We start from the raw sequence: 18,786 nt of genomic DNA, 5'->3' as shown, positions 1-18,786 counted from the left end.
AGCCCAAAACTTGGGCAACATCATGATATGGTTGGAGGCGTCCTTTGGTGTGTTTTGAGTGAAATCCAATCGCTAGAAGTATGGAATACACCAAGCACTCCAATTAGGAACGAACTACCGTTGAAATTGAATTGTCCAATTTCTCACACCTATTGACTTCGGATCGAGCCCAAAACTTGGGTAACAGCATAATATGGTGGGAGGAGTCATCTGGTGAGTTTTGAGTGAAATCCAATCGCTAGAAGTATGGAATACACCAACCACTCCAATTAGGAATGAACTGCCGTTGAACTTGAATTGTCCAATTTCTCACACCTATTGATTTCGGATCGAGCCCCAAACTTGGGCAACATCATAATATGGTGGGAGGAGTCATTTGGTTCGTTTTGAGTGAAATCCAATCGCTAGAAGTATGGAATACACCAACCACTCCAATTAGGAACGAACTGCCGTTGAACTTGAATTGTCCAATTTCTCACACCTATTGATTTCGGATCGAGCCCCAAACTTGGGCAACATCATAATATGGTGGGAGGAGTCATTTGGTGAGTTTTGAGTGAAATCCAATCGCTAGAATTATGGAATACACCAACCACTCCAATTAGGAACGAGCTGCCGTTGAACTTGAATTGTCGAATTTGGAACCCCTTTCGATTTCGGATTGAGCCCAAAACATTGGCAACATCATAATATGGTGGGAGGAGTCATTTGGTGAGTTTTGAGTGAAATCCAATCGCTAGAAGTACGGAATACACCAACCACTCCAATTAGGAACGAACTGCCGTTGAACTTGAATTGTCCAATTTGGAACACCAATTGATTTCGGATCGAGCCCAAAACTTGGGAAACATCATAATATGGTGGGAGGAGTCATTTGGTAAGTTTTGAGTGAAATCCAATCGCAAGAAGTATGGAATACACCAACCACTCCAATTAGGAACGAACTGCCGTTGAACTTGAATTTTCCAATTTGGAACACCTATTGATTTCGGATCGAGCCCAAAACTTGGGCAACATCATAATATGGTGGGAGGAGTCATTTGGGGAGTTTTGAGTGAAATCCAATCGCTAGAAGTATGGAATACACCAACCACTCCAATTAGGAAAGAACTGCGGTTGAACTTGAATTGTCCAATTTCTCACACCTATTGATTTCGGATTGAGCCCAAAACTTGGGCAACATCATAATATGGTGGGAGGAGTCATTTGGTGAGTTTTGAGTGAAATCCAATCTCTAGAAGTATGGAATACACCAACCACTCCAATTAGGAATGAACTGCCGCTGAACTTGAATTGTCCAATTTCACACACCTATTGATTTCGGATCGAGCCCAAAACTTGGGCAACATCATAATATGGTGGGAGGAGTCATTTGGTGAGTTTTGAGTGAAATCCAATCGCTAGAGGTATGGAATACACCAACCACTCCAATTTGGAACGAACTGCCGTTGAACTTGAATTGTCCAATTTCTCACACCTATTGATTTCGGATCGAGCCCAAAACTTGGGCAACATCATAATATGGCGGGAGGAGTCATTTGGTTAGTTTTGAGTGAAATCCAATCGCTAGAAGTATGGAATACACCAACCACTCCAATTAGGAACGAACTGCCGTTGAACTTGAATTGTCCAATTTCTCACACCTATTGATTTCGGATCGAGCCCATAACTTGGGCAACATCATAATATGGTGGGAGGAGTCAATTGGTTAGTTTTGAGTGAAATCCAATCTCTAGAAGTATGGAATACACCAACCACTCCAATTAGGAACGATCTGCCGTTGAACTTGAATTGTCCAATTTCTCACACCTATTAATTTTGGATCGAGCCCCAAACTTGGGCAACATCATAATATGGTGGGAGGAGTCATTTGGTGAGTTTTGAGTGAAATCCAATCTCTAGAAGTATGGAATACACCAACCACTCCATTTAGGAAAGAACTGCCGTTGCACTCGAATTGTCCAATTTGGAACACCTATTGATTTCGGATCGAGCCCAAAACTTGGGCAACATCATAATATGGTGGGAGGAGTCATTTGGTGATTTTTGAGTGAAATCCAATCGCTAGAAGTATGGAATACACCAACAACTCCAATTTGGAACGAACTGCCGTTGAACTTGAATTGTCCAATTTCTCACACCTATTGATTTCGGATCGAGCCCAAAACTTGGGCAACATCATAATATGGTGGGAGGAGTCATTTGGTGAGTTTTGAGTGAAATCCAATCGGTAGAAGTATGGAATACACCAACCACTCCAATTAGGAACGAACTGCCATTAAACTTGAATTGTCCAATTTGGAACACCTATTGATTTCAGATCGACCCCAAAACCTGGGAAACATCATCATATGGTGGGAGGAGTCGTTTGGTTAGTTTTGAGCAAAATCTAATCGCTAGAAGTATGGAATACACGAACCACTCCAATTAGGAACGAACTGCCGTTGAACTTGAATTGTCCAATTTCTCACACCTATTGATTTCGGACCGAGCCCCAAACTTGGGCAACATCATAATATGGTGGGAGGAGTCATTTGGTGAGTTTTTAGTGAAATCCAATCGCTAGAAGTACGGAATACACCAACCACTCCAATTAGGAACGAACTGCCGTTGAACTTGAATAGTCCAATTTCTTTCACCTATTGATTTCGGATCGAGCCCAAAACTTGGGCAACATGATGATATGGTTGGAGGAGTCCTTTGGTGAGTTTTGAGTGAAATCCAATCACTAGAAGTATGGAATACACCAACCACTCCAATTAGGAACGAACTGCCGTTGAACTTGAATTGTCCAATTTCTCACCCCTATTGATTTCGAATCGAGCCCCAAACTTGGGCAACATCATAATATGGTGGGAGGAGTCATTTGGTTAGTTTTCAGTGAAATCCAATCGCTAGAAGTATGGAATACACCAACCACCCCAAGTAGGAGCGAACTGCAGTTGAACTTGAATTGTCCAATTTGGAAGACCTATTGATTTCGGATCGAGCCCAAAACTTGGGCAACATCATAATATAGTGGGAGTAGTCATTTGGTGAGTTTTGAGTGAAATCCAAACGCTAGAAGTATGGAATACACCAACCACTCCAATTAGGAACGAACTGCCGTTGAACTTGAATTGTCCAATTTGGAACACCTATTGATTTCGAATCGAGCCCAAAACTTGGGCAACAACATAATATGGTGGGAGGAGTCATTTGGTGAGTTTTGAGTGAAATCCAATCGCTAGAAGTTTGGAATACACCAACCACTCCAATTAGGAACGAACTGCCGTTGAACATGAATTGTCCAATTTGGAACACCTATTGATTTCGAATCGAGCCCAAAACTTGGGCAACATCATAATATGGTGGGAGGAGTCATTTGGTTCGTTTTGAGTGAAATCCAATCGCTAGAAGTTTGGAATACACCAACCACTCCAATTAGGAACGAACTGCTGTTGAACTTGAATTGTCCAATTTGGAACACCTACTGATTTCGGATCGAGCCCAAAACTTGGGCAACATCATAATATGTTGGGAGGAGTCATTTGGTGAGTTTTGAGTGAAATCCAAACGCTAGAAGTATGGAATACACCAACCACTCCAATTAGGAACGAACTGCCGTTGAACTTGAATTGTCCGATTTGGAACACCTATTGATTTCGGATCGAGCCCAAAACTTGGGCAACATCATGATATGGTTGGAGGAGTCCTTTGGTGAGTTTTGAGTGAAATCCAATCGCTAGAAGTATGGAATACACCAACCACTCCAATTAGGAACGAACTACCGTTGAAATTGAATTGTCCAATTTCTGACACCTATTGACTTCGGATCGAGCCCAAAACTTGGGCAACAGCATAATATGGTGGGAGGAGTCATCTGGTGACTTTTGAGTGAAATCCAATCGCTAGAAGTATGGAATACACCAACCACACCAATTTGGAACGAACAGCCGTTGAACTTGAATTGTCCAATTTCTCACACCTATTGATTTCGGACCGATCCCCAAACTTGGGCAACATCATAATATGGTGGGAGGAGTCCTTCGGGGAGTTTTGAGTGAAATCCAATCGCTAGAAGTATGGAATACACCAACCACTCCAATTAGGAACGAACTGCCGTTGAACTTGAATTGTCCAATTTCTCACCCCTATTAATTTCGAATCGAGCCCAAAACTTAGGCAACATCATAATATGGTGGGAGGAGTCATTTGGTTAGTTTTGAGTGTAATCCAATCGCTAGAAGTATGGAATACACGAACCACTCCAATTAGGAACGAACTGCCGTTGAACTCTAATTGTCAAATTTGGAAGACCTATTGATTTCGGATCGAGCCCAAAACTTGGGCAACATCATAATATGGTGGGAGGAGTAATTTGGTGAGTTTTGAGTGAAATCCAATCGCTAGAAGTATGGAATCCACCAATCACTCCAATTAGGAATGAACTGCCGTTGAACTTGAATTGTCCAATTTCTCACACCTATTGATTTCGGATCGAGCCCCAAACTTGAGCAACATCATAATATGGTGGGAGGAGTCATTTGGTGAGTTTTGAGTGAAATCCAATCGCTAGAAGTATGGAATACACCAACCACTCCAATTAGGAACAAACTGCCGTTGAACGTGAATTGTCCAATTTCTCACAGCTATTGATTTCGGATCGAGCCCCAAACTTGGGCAACATCATAATATGGTGGGAGGAGTCATTTGGTTAGTTTTGAGTGAAATCCAATCGCTAGAAGTATGGAATACACCAACCACCCCAAGTAGGAGCGAACTGCAGTTGAACTTGAATTGTCCAATTTGGAAGACCTATTGATTTCGGATCGAGCCCAAAACTTGGGCAACATCATAATATAGTGGGAGGAGTCATTTGGTGAGTTTTGAGTGAAATCCAAACGCTAGAAGTATGGAATACACCAACCACTCCAATTAGGAACGAACTGCCGTTGAACTTGAATTGTCCAATTTGGAACACCTATTGATTTCGAATCGAGCCCAAAACTTGGGCAACATCATAATATGGTGGGAGGAGTCATTTGGTGAGTTTTGAGTGAAATCCAATCGCTAGAAGTTTGGAATACACCAACCACTCCAATTAGGAACGAACTGCCGTTGAACTTGAATTGTCCGATTTGGAACACCTATTGATTTCGGATCGAGCCCAAAACTTGGGCAACATCATGATATGGTTGGAGGAGTCCTTTGGTGAGTTTTGAGTGAAATCCAATCGCTAGAAGTATGGAATACACCAACCACTCCAATTAGGAACGAACTACCGTTGAAATTGAATTGTCCAATTTCTGACACCTATTGACTTCGGATCGAGCCCAAAACTTGGGAAACAGCATAATATGGTGGGAGGAGTCATCTGGTGACTTTTGAGTGAAATCCAATCGCTAGAAGTATGGAATACACCAACCACTCCAATTTGGAACGAACAGCCGTTGAACTTGAATTGTCCAATTTCTCACACCTATTGATTTCGGACCGATCCCCAAACTTGGGCAACATCATAATATGGTGGGAGGAGTCCTTCGGGGAGTTTTGAGTGAAATCCAATCGCTAGAAGTATGGAATACACCAACCACTCCAATTAGGAACGAACTGCCGTTGAACTTGAATTGTCCAATTTCTCACCCCTATTAATTTCGAATCGAGCCCAAAACTTAGGCAACATCATAATATGGTGGGAGGAGTCATTTGGTTAGTTTTGAGTGTAATCCAATCGCTAGAAGTATGGAATACACGAACCACTCCAATTAGGAACGAACTGCCGTTGAACTCTAATTGTCAAATTTGGAAGACCTATTGATTTCGGATCGAGCCCAAAACTTGGGCAACATCATAATATGGTGGGAGGAGTAATTTGGTGAGTTTTGAGTGAAATCCAATCGCTAGAAGTATGGAATCCACCAATCACTCCAATTAGGAATGAACTGCCGTTGAACTTGAATTGTCCAATTTCTCACACCTATTGATTTCGGATCGAGCCCCAAACTTGAGCAACATCATAATATGGTGGGAGGAGTCATTTGGTGAGTTTTGAGTGAAATCCAATCGCTAGAAGTATGGAATACACCAACCACTCCAATTAGGAACAAACTGCCGTTGAACGTGAATTGTCCAATTTCTCACAGCTATTGATTTCGGATCGAGCCCCAAACTTGGGCAACATCATAATATGGTGGGAGGAGTCATTTGGTTAGTTTTGAGTGAAATCCAATCGCTAGAAGTATGGAATACACCAACCACCCCAAGTAGGAGCGAACTGCAGTTGAACTTGAATTGTCCAATTTGGAAGACCTATTGATTTCGGATCGAGCCCAAAACTTGGGCAACATCATAATATAGTGGGAGGAGTCATTTGGTGAGTTTTGAGTGAAATCCAAACGCTAGAAGTATGGAATACACCAACCACTCCAATTAGGAACGAACTGCCGTTGAACTTGAATTGTCCAATTTGGAACACCTATTGATTTCGAATCGAGCCCAAAACTTGGGCAACATCATAATATGGTGGGAGGAGTCATTTGGTGAGTTTTGAGTGAAATCCAATCGCTAGAAGTTTGGAATACACCAACCACTCCAATTAGGAACGAACTGCCGTTGAACTTGTATTGTCCAATTTGGAACACCTATTGATTTCGAATCGAGCCCAAAACTTGGGCAACATCATAATATGGTGGGAGGAGTCATTTGGTTCGTTTTGAGTGAAATCCAATCGCTAGAAGTTTGGAATACACCAACCACTCCAATTAGGAACGAACAGCTGTTGAACTTGAATTGTCCAATTCGGAACACCTACTGATTTCGGATCGAGCCCAAAACTTGGGCAACATCATAATATGGTGGGAGGAGTCATTTGGTGAGTTTTGAGTGAAATCCAAATGCTAGAAGTATGGAATACACCAACCACTCCAATTAGGAACGAACTGCCGTTGAACTTGAATTGTCCGATTTGGAACACCTATTGATTTCGGATCGAGCCCAAAACTTGGGCAACATCATAATATGGTGGGAGGAGTCATTTGGCGTGTTTTGAGTGAAATCCAATCGCTAGAAGTATGGAATACACCAACCACTCCAATTAGGAACGAACCGCCGTTGAACTTGAATTGTCCAATTTCGAACACCTATTGATTTCGGATCGAGCCCAAAACTTGGGCAACATCATAATATCATGGGAGGAGTCATTTGGTGAGTTTTGAGTGAAATCCAATCGCTAGAAGTTTGGAATACACCAACCACTCCAATTAGGAACGAACTGCCGTTGAACTTCAATTGTCCAATTTCTCACACCTATTGATTTCGGATCGAGCCCAAAACTTGGACAACATCATAATATGGTGGGATGAGTCATTTAGTGCGTTTTGAGTGAAATCCAATCGGTAGAAGTATGGAATACACCAACCACTCCAATTAGGAACGAACTGCCGTTGAACTTGAATTGTCCAATTTGGAACACCTATTGATTTCGGATCGAGCCCAAAACTTGGGCAACATCATAATATGGTGGGAGGAGTCATTTGGTGAGTTTTGAGTGAAATCCAATCGCTAGAAGTATGGAATACACCAACCACTCCAATTAGGAACGAACTGCCGTTGAACTTGAATTGTCCAATTTCTCACACCTATTGATTTCGGATCGAGCCCAAAACTTGGGCAACATCATAATATGGTGGGAGGAGTCATTTGGTGAGTTTTGAGTGAAATCCAATCGCTAGAAGTATGGAATACACCAACCACTCCAATTAGGAACGAACTGCCGTTGAACTTGAATTGTCCAATTTGGAACACCTATTGATTTCGGATCGAGCCCAAAACTTGGGCAACAACATAATATGGTGGGAGGAGTCATTTGGTGAGTTTTGAGTGAAATCCAATCTTTAGAAGTATGGAATACACCAACCACTCCAATTAGGAACGAACTGCGGTTGAACTTGAATTGTCCAATTTGGAACACCTATTGATTTCGGCTCGAGCCCAAAAGTTGGGCAACATGATAATATGGTAAGTATGGAATACACCAACCACTCCAATTAGGAACGAACAGCCGTTGAACTTGAATTGTCCAATTTGGAACACCTATTGATTTCGGATCGAGCCAAAAACTTGGGCAACATCATAATATGGTGGGAGGAGTCATTTGGTGAGTTTTGAGTGAAATCCAATCGCTATAAGTATGGAATACACCAACCACTCCAATTAGGAACGAACTGCCGTTGAACTTGAATTGTCCAATTTGGAACACCTATTGATTTCGGATCGAGCCCAAAACTTGCGCAACATCATTATATGGTGGGAGGAGTCATTTGTTGAGTTTTGGGTGAAATCCAATCGCTAGAAGTATGGAATACACCAACCACTCCAATTAGGAACGAACTGCCGTTGAACTTGAATTGTCCAATTTGGAACACCTATTGATTTCGGATCGAGCCCAAATCTTGGGCAACATCATAATATGGTGGGAGGAATCATTTAGTGAGTTTTGAGTGAAATCAAACTGTTAGAAGTATGGAATACACCAACCACTCCAATTAGGAATGAACTGCCGTCGAACTTGAATTGTCCAATTTGGAACACCTGTTGATTTCGGATCGAGCCCAAAACTTGGGCAACATGATAATATGGTGGGAGGAGTCATTTGGTGAGTTTTGGGTGAAATCCAATCGCTAGAAGTATGGAAAACACCAAGCACTCCAATTTCGAACGAACTGCCGGTGAACTTGAATTGTCCAATTTCTCACACCTATTGATTTCGGATCGAACCCCAAACTTGTGTAACATTATAATATGATGGGAGGAGTCATTTGGTGAGTTTTGAGTGAAATCCAATCACTAGAAGTATGGAATACACCAACCTCTCCCATGAGGAACGGACTGCCGTTGAACTTGAATTGTCCAATTTTTCACACCTATTGATTTAGGATCGAGCCCAAAACTTGGTCAACTTTATAATATGGTGGGAGGAGTCATTTGGTGAGTTTTGAGCGAAATCCAATCTCTAGAAGTATGGAATACACCAACCACTCCAATGAGGAACAAACTGCCGTTGAACTTGAATTGTCCAATTTGGAACACCTATGGATTTCGGATCGAGCCCCAAACTTGGGAAACATCATAATATCTTGGGAGGAGTCTATTGGTGAGTTTTGAGTGAAATCGAACGGCCATTGAACTTGAATTGTCCAATTTCTCACACCAATTGATTTCGGATCGGGCCCAAAACTTCGGCAACTTCATAATATGGTGGGAAGAGTCATTTGGTGAGTTTGTAGTGAAGTCCAATCGCTAGAAGCATCGAATACACCAACCACTCCAATTAGGAAAGAACTGCCGCAGAACTTGAATTGTCCAATTTCTCACAGCTATTGATTTCGGATCGAGCCCCAAACTTGGGCAACATCATAATATGGTGGGAGGAGTCATTTGGTGAGTTTTGAGTGAAATCCAATCGCTTGAAGTATGGAATACACCAACCACTCCAATTTGGAACGATCTGCCGTTGAACTTGAATTGTCCAATTTGGAACACCTATTGATTTCGGATCGAGCCCAAAACTTGGGCAAAGTCATAATATGGTGGGAGGGGTGATTTAGGGAGTTTTGGGTGAAATCCAATCGCTAGAAGTATGGAATACACCAACTACTCCAATTAGGAACGAATTGCCGTTGAACTTGAATTGTCGAATTTCTCACACCTATTGATTTCGGATCGAACCCAAAACTTGGGCAACTTTATAATATGGTGGGAGGACTCATTTGGGGAATTTTGACTGAAATCTAATCGGTAGAAGTATGGAATACACCAACCACTCCGATTAGGAAAGAACTGCCGTTGAACTAGAATTGTCCAATTTCTCAAACCTATTGATTTCGGATCGAGCCCAAAACTTGGGCAACATCATAATATCGTGGGAGGAGTCATTTGGTGAGTTTTTAGTGAAATTCAATCGCTAGAAGTATGGAATACACCAACCACTCCAATTAGGAACAAACTGCCGTTGAACTCGAATTGTCCAATTTGGAACACCTATTGATTTCGGATCGAGCCCAAAACTTGGGCAACATCATAATATGGTGGGCGGAGTCATTTGGTGAGTTTTAAGAGAAATCCAATCGCTAGAAGTATGGAATACACCAACCACTAAAATTAGGAACGAACTGCCGTTGAACTTGAATTGTCCAATTTCTTACACCTATTGATTTCGGATCGAGCCCAAAACTTGGGCAACATCATAATATGTTGGGAGGAGTCATTTGGTGAGTTTTGAGTGAAATCCAATCGCTAGAAGTATGGAATACACCAACCACTCCAATTAGGAACGAACTGCCGTTGAACTTGAATTGTCCAATTTCTCACACCTATTGATTTCGGATCGAGCCCAAAACTTGGGCAACATCATAATATGTTGGGAGGAGTCATTTGGTGAGTTTTGAGTGAAATCCAATCGCTAGAAGTATGGAATACACCAACCACTCCAATTAGGAACGAACTGCCGTTCAACTTGAGTCGTCCAATTTGGAACACCTATTGATTTCGGATCGAGCCCAAAACTTGGGCAACATCATAATATGGTGGGAGGAGTCATTTGGTGAGTTTTTAGTGAAATTCAATCGCTAGAAGTGTGGAATACACCAACCACTCCAATTAGGAACGAACTGCCATTGAACTTGAATCGTCCAATTTGGAACACCTATTGATTTCGGATCGAGCCCAAAACTTGGGCAACATCATAACATGGTGGGAGGAGTCATTTGGTGAGTTTTGAGTGAAATGCAATCGTTAGAAGTACGGAGTACACCAACCACTCCAATAAGGAACGAACTGCCGTTGAACTTGAATTGTCCAATTTCTCACACCTATTGATTTCGGATCGAGCCCAAAACTTGGGCAACATCATAATATGGTGGGAGGAGTCATTTGGTGAGTTTTGAGTGAAATGCAATCGCTAGAAGTGTGGAATACACCAACCACTCCAATTAGGAACGAACTGCCGTTGAACTTGAATTGTCCAATTTCTCACACCTATTGATTTCGGATCGAGCCCAAAACTTGGGCAACATCATAATATGTTGGGAGGAGTCATTTGGTGAGTTTTGAGTGAAATCCAATCGCTAGAAGTATGGAATACACCAACCACTCCAATTAGGAACGAACTGCCGTTCAACTTGAATTGTCCAATTTCTCAAACCGATTGATTTCGGATCGAGCCCCAAACTTGGGGAACATCATAATATGGTGGGAGGAGTCATTTGGTGAGTTTTGAGTGAAATCCAATCGCTAGAAGTATGGAATACACCAACCACTCGAATTAGGAACGAACTGCCGTTGAACTTGAATTGTCCAATTTGGAACACCTATTGATTTCGGATCGAGCACAGAACTTGGGCAACATCATAATATGTTGGGAGGAGTCGTTTGGTGAGTTTTGAGTGAAATCCAATCGCTAGAAGCATGGAATACACCAACCACTCCAATTAGGAACGAACTGCCGTTGAACTTGAATTGTCCAATTTCTCAAACCGATTGATTTCGGATCGAGCCCCAAACTTGGGGAACATCATAATATGGTGGGAGGATTCATGTGGTGAGTTTTGATGGAAATCCAATCGCTAGAAGTATGGAATACACCCACCACTCCAATTAGGAACGAACTGCCGTTGAACTTGAATCGTCCAATTTCTCACACCTATTGATTTCGGATCGAGCCCAAAACTTGGGCAACATCATAATATGGTGGGAGGAGTCATTTGGTGAGTTTTGAGTGAAATCCAATTGCTAGAAGTATGGAATACACCAACCACTCCAATTAGGAACGAACTGCCGTTGAACTTGAATCGTCCAATTTGGAACACCTATTGATTTCGGATCGAGCCCAAAACTTGGGGAACGTCATAATATGGTGGGAGGAGTCATTTGGTGAGTTTTGAGTGAAATCCAATCGCTAGAAGTACGGAATACAACGACCACTCCAATTAGGAACGAACTGCCGTTGGACTTGAATTGTCCAATTTCTCAAACCGATTGATTTCGGATCGAGCCCCAAACTTGGGGAACATCATAATATGGTGGGAGGAGTCATTTGGTGAGTTTTGAGTGAAATCCAATCGCTAGAAGTATGGAATACACCCACCACTCCAATTAGGAACGAACTGCCGTTGAACTTGAATTGTCCAATTTCTCACACCTATTGATTTCGGATCGAGCCCAAAACTTGGGCAACATCATAATATGGTGGGAGGAATCATTTGGTGAGTTTTGAGTGAAATGCAATCGCTAGAAGTGTGGAATACACCAACCACTCCAATTAGGAACGAACTGCCGTTGAACTTGAATTGTCCAATTTCTCACACCTATTGATTTCGGATAGAGCCCAAAACTTGGGAAACATCATAATATGGTGGGAGGAGTCATTTGGTTAGTTTTGAGTGAAATGCAATCGCCAGAAGTACGGAATACACCAACCACTCCAATTAGGAACGAACTGCCGTTGAACTTGAATTGTCCAATTTCTCACACCTATTGACTTCGGATCGAGCCCAAAACTTGGGCAACATCATAATATGGTGGGAGGAGTCATTTGGTGAGTTTTGAGTGAAATGCAATCGCTAGAGGTGTGGAATACACCAACCACTCCAATTAGGAACGAACTGCCGTTGAACTTGAATCGTCCAATTTGGAACACCTATTGATTTCGGATCGAGCCCAAAACTTGGGCAACATCATAATATGGTGGGAGGAGTCATTTGGTGAGTTTTGAGTGAAATGCAATCGCTAGAAGTACGGAATACACCAACCACTCCAATTAGGAACGAACTGCCGTTGAACTTGAATTGTCCAATTTCTCACACCTATTGATTTCGGATCGAGCCCAAAACTTGGGCAACAACATAATATGTTGGGAGGAGTCATTTGGTGAGTTTTGAGTGAAATCCAATCGCTAGAAGTATGGAATACACCAACCACTCCAATTAGGAACGAACTGCCGTTGAACTTGAACTGTCCAATTTCTCAAACCGATTGATTTCGGATCGAGCCCCAAATTTGGGGAACATCATAATATGGTGGGAGGAGTCATTTGGCGAGTTTTGAGTGAAATCCAATCGCTAGAAGTATGGAATACACCAACCACTCCAATTAGGAACGAACTGCCGTTGAACTTGAATTGTCAAATTTGGAACACCTATTGATTTCGGATCGAGCCCAGAACTTGGGCAACATCATAATATGGTGGGAGGAGTCATTTGGTGAGTTTTGAGTGAAATGCAATCGCTAGAAGTACGGAATACACCAACCACTCCAATTAGGAACGAACTGCCGTTGAACTTAAATTGTCCAATTTCTCACACCTATTGATTTCGGATCGAGCCCAGAACTTGGGCAACATCATAATATGTTGGGAGGAGTCATTTGGTGAGTTTTGAGTGACATCCAATCGCTAGAAGTATGGAATACACCAACCACTCCAATTAGGAACGAACTGCCGCTGAACTTGAATTGTCCAATTTCTCAAACCGATTGATTTCGGATCGAGACCCAAACTTGGGGAACATCATAATATGGTGGGAGGAGTCATTTGGTGAGTTTTGAGTGAAATCCAATCGCTAGAAGTATGGAATACACCCACCACTCCAATTAGGAACGAACTACCGTTGAACTTGAATTGTCCAATTTCTCACACCTATTGATTTCGGACCGAGCCCAAAACTTGGGTAACATCATAATATGGTGGGAGGAGTCATTTGGTGAGTTTTGAGAGAAATCCAATCGCTAGAAGTATGGAATACACCAACCACTCCAATTAGGAACAAACTGCCGTTGAACTCGAATTGTCCAATTTGGAACACCTATTGATTTCGGATCGAGCCCAAAACTTGGGCAACATCATAATATGGTGGGCGGAGTCATTTGGTGAGTTTTAAGAGAAATCCAATCGCTAGAAGTATGGAATACACCAACCACTCCAATTAGGAACGAACTGCCGTTGAACTTGAATTGTCCAATTTCTTACACCAATTGATTTCGGATCGAGCCCAAAACTTGGGCAACATCATAATATGTTGGGAGGAGTCATTTGGTGAGTTTTGAGTGAAATCCAATCGCTAGAAGTATGGAATACACCAACCACTCCAATTAGGAACGAACTGCCGTTGAACTTGAATTGTCCAATTTCTCACACCTATTGATTTCGGATCGAGCCCAAAACTTGGGCAACATCATAATATGTTGGGAGGAGTCATTTGGTGAATTTTGAGTGAAATCCAATCGCTAGAAGTATGGAATACACCAACCACTCCAATTAGGAACGAACTGCCGTTCAACTTGAGTCGTCCAATTTGGAACACCTATTGATTTCGGATCGAGCCCAAAACTTGGGCAACATCATAATATGGTGGGAGGAGTCATTTGGTGAGTTTTTAGTGAAATTCAATCGCTAGAAGTGTGGAATACACCAACCACTCCAATTAGGAACGAACTGCCATTGAACTTGAATCGTCCAATTTGGAACACCTATTGATTTCGGATCGAGCCCAAAACTTGGGCAACATCATAATATGGTGGGAGGAGTCATTTGGTGAGTTTTGAGTGAAATGCAATCGTTAGAAGTACGGAGTACACCAACCACTCCAATAAGGAACGAACTGCCGTTGAACTTGAATTGTCCAATTTCTCACACCTATTGATTTCGGATCGAGCCCAAAACTTGGGCAACATCATAATATGGTGGGAGGAGTCATTTGTTGAGTTTTGAGTGAAATGCAATCGCTAGAAGTGTGGAATACACCAACCATTCCAATTAGGAACGAACTGCCGTTGAACTTGAATTGTCCAATTTCTCACACCTATTGATTTTGGATCGAGCCCAAAACTTGGGCAACATCATAATATGTTGGGAGGAGTCATTTGGTGAGTTTTGAGTGAAATCCAATCGCTAGAAGTATGGAATACACCAACCACTCCAATTAGGAACGACCTGCCGTTCAACTTGAATTGTCCAATTTCTCAAACCGATTGATTTCGGATCGAGCCCCAAACTTGGGGAACATCATAATATGGTGGGAGGAGTCATTTGGTGAGTTTTGAGTGAAATCCAATCGCTAGAAGTATGGAATACACCAACCACTCCAATTAGGAACGAACTGCCGTTGAACTTGAATTGTCCAATTTGGAACACCTATTGATTTCGGATCGAGCACAGAACTTGGGCAACATCATAATATGTTGGGAGGAGTCGTTTGGTGAGTTTTGAGTGAAATCCAATCGCTAGAAGCATGGAATACACCAACCACTCCAATTAGGAACGAACTGCCGTTCAACTTGAATTGTCCAATTTCTCAAACCGATTGATTTCGGATCGAGCCCCAAACTTGGGGAACATCATAATATGGTGGGAGGAGTCATGTGGTGAGTTTTGAGGGAAATCCAATCGCTAGAAGTATGGAATACACCCACCACTCCAATTAGGAACGAACTGCCGTTGAACTTGAATCGTCCAATTTCTCACACCTATTGATTTTGGATCGAGCCCAAAACTTGGGCAACATCATAATATGTTGGGAGGAGTCATTTGGTGAGTTTTGAGTGAAATCCAATCGCTAGAAGTATGGAATACACCAACCACTCCAATTAGGAACGACCTGCCGTTCAACTTGAATTGTCCAATTTCTCAAACCGATTGATTTCGGATCGAGCCCCAAACTTGGGGAACATCATAATATGGTGGGAGGAGTCATTTGGTGAGTTTTGAGTGAAATCCAATCGCTACAAGTATGGAATACACCAACCACTCCAATTAGGAACGAACTGCCGTTGAACTTGAATTGTCCAATTTGGAACACCTATTGATTTCGGATCGAGCACAGAACTTGGGCAACATCATAATATGTTGGGAGGAGTCGTTTGGTGAGTTTTGAGTGAAATCCAATCGCTAGAAGCATGGAATACACCAACCACTCCAATTAGGAACGAACTGCCGTTGAACTTGAATTGTCCAATTTCTCAAACCGATTGATTTCGGATCGAGCCCCAAACTTGGGGAACATCATAATATGGTGGGAGGAGTCATGTGGTGAGTTTTGAGGGAAATCCAATCGCTAGAAGTATGGAATACACCCACCACTCCAATTAGGAACGAACTGCCGTTGAACTTGAATCGTCCAATTTCTCACACCTATTGATTTCGGATCGAGCCCAAACCTTGGGCAACATCATAATATGGTGGGAGGAGTCATTTGGTGAGTTTCGAGTGAAATCCAATCGCTAGAAGTGTGGAATACACCAACCACTCCAATTAGGAACGAACTGCCGTTGAACTTGAATCGTCCAATTTGGAACACCTATTGATTTCGGATCGAGCCCAAAACTTGGTCAACATCATAATATGGCGGGAGGAGTCATTTGGTGAGTTTTGAGTGAAATGCAATCGCTAGAAGTACGGAATACACCAACCACTCCAATTAGGAACGAACTGCCGTTGAACTTGAATTGTCCAATTTCTCACACCTATTGATTTCGGATCGAGCCCAAAACTTGGGCAACATCATAATATGGTGGGAGGAGTCATTTGGTGAGTTTTGAGTGAAATGCAATCGCTAGAAGTGTGGAATACACCAACCACTCCAATTAGGAACGAACTGCCGTTGAACTTGAATTGTCCAATTTGTCACACCTATTGATTTCGGATCGAGCCCAAAACTTGGGCAACATCATAATATGTTGGGAGGAGTCATTTGGTGAGTTTTGAGTGAAATCCAATCGCTAGAAGTATGGAATACACCAACCACTCCAATTAGGAACGAACTGCCGTTGAACTTGAATTGTCCAATTTCTCACACCTATTGATTTCAGATCGAGCCCAAAACTTGGGCAACATCATAATATGGTGGGAGGAGTCATTTGGTGAGTTTTGAGTGAAATCCAATTGCTAGAAGTATGGAATACACCAACCACTCCAATTTGGAACGAACTGCCGTTGAACTTGAATCGTCCAATTTGGAACACCTATTGATTTCGGATCGAGCCCAAAACTTGGGGAACGTCATAATATGGTGGGAGGAGTCATTTGGTGAGTTTTGAGTGAAATCCAATCGCTAGAAGTACGGAATACAACGACCACTCCAATTAGGAACGAACTGCCGTTGAACTTGAATTGTCCAATTTCTCACACCTATTGATTTCGGATCGAGCCCAAAACTTGGGCAACATCATAATATGGTGGGAGGAGTCATTTGGTTTGTTTCGAGAGAAATCCAATAGCTAGAAGTACGGAATAATCCAACCACTCCAATTAGGAACGAACTGCCGTTGAACTTGAATTGTCCAATTTCTCACACCTATTGATTTCGGATCGAGCCCAAAACTTGGGCAACATCATAATATGGTGGGAGGAGTCATTTGGTGAGTTTTGAGTGAAATCCAAACGCTAGAAGTATGGAATACACCAACCACTCCAATTAGGAACGAACTGTCGTTGAACTTGAATTGTCCAATTTCGAACACCTATTGATTTCGGATCGAGCCCAAAACTTGGGCAAGATCATAATATGGTGGGAGGAGTCATTTGGTGAGTTTTGAGTGAAATCCAATCGCTAGAAGTATGGAATACACCAACCACTCCAATTAGGAACGAACTGCCGTTGAACTTGAATTGTCCAATTTCTCACACCTATTGATTTCGGATCGAGCCCAAAACTTGGGCAACATCATCATATGGTGGGAGGAGTCATTTGGTTAGTTTTGAGTGAAATCCAATCGCTAGAAGTATGGAATACACCAACCACTCCAATTAGGAACGAACTGCCGTTGAACTTGAATTGTCCAATTTCTCACACCTATTGATTTCGGATCGAGCCCCAAACTTGGGCAACATCATAATAAGGTGGGAAGAGTCATTTGGTGAGTTTTGAGTGAAATCCAATAGCTAGAAGTATGGAATACACCAACCACTCCAATTAGGAACGAACTGCCGTTGCACTCGAATTGTCCAATTTTGAACACCTATTGATTTCGGATCGAGCCCAAAACTTGGGCAACATCATAATATGGTGGGAGGAGTCATTTGGTGAGTTTTGAGTGAAATCCAATCGCTAGAATTATAGAATACACCAACCACTCCAATTAGGAACGAGCTGCCGTTGAACTTGAATTGTCGAATTTGGAACCCCTATTGATTTCGGATTGAGCCCAAAACTTGGGCAACATCATAATATGGTGGGAGGAGTCATTTGGTGAGTTATGAGTGAAATCCAATCGCTAGAAGCATGGAATACACCAACCACTCCAATTAGGAACGAACTGCCGTTGAACTTGAATTGTCCAATTTGGAACACCTATTGATTTCGGATCGAGCCCAAAGCTTGGGCAACATCATAATATGGTGGGAGGAGTCATTTGGTGAGTTTTGAGTGAAATCCAATCGCTAGAAGTATGGAATACACCAACCACTCCTATTAGGAACGAACTGCCGTTGAACTTGAATTGTCCAATTTCTCACACCTATTGATTTCGGATCGAGCCCAAAACTTGGGCAACATCATCATATGGTGGGAGGAGTCATTTGGTTGGTTTTGAGTGAAATCCAATCGCTAGAAGTACGGAATACACCAACCACTCCAATTAGGAACGAACTGCCGTTGAACTTGTATTGTCCAATTTCTCACACCTATTGATTTCGGATCGAGCCCCAAACTTGGGCAACATCATAATATGGTGGGAGAAGTCATTTGGTGAGTTTTGAGTGAAATCCAATCGCTAGAAGTATGGAATACACCAACCACTCCAATTAGGAACGAGCTG

This window comes from Prunus avium, chromosome 6 (assembly GCF_965620075.1).
Source record: "Prunus avium chromosome 6, drPruAviu1.hap1.1, whole genome shotgun sequence".
In the NCBI taxonomy this organism is placed as follows: domain Eukaryota; kingdom Viridiplantae; phylum Streptophyta; class Magnoliopsida; order Rosales; family Rosaceae; genus Prunus; species Prunus avium.
This window is presented reverse-complemented; position numbering follows the sequence as displayed.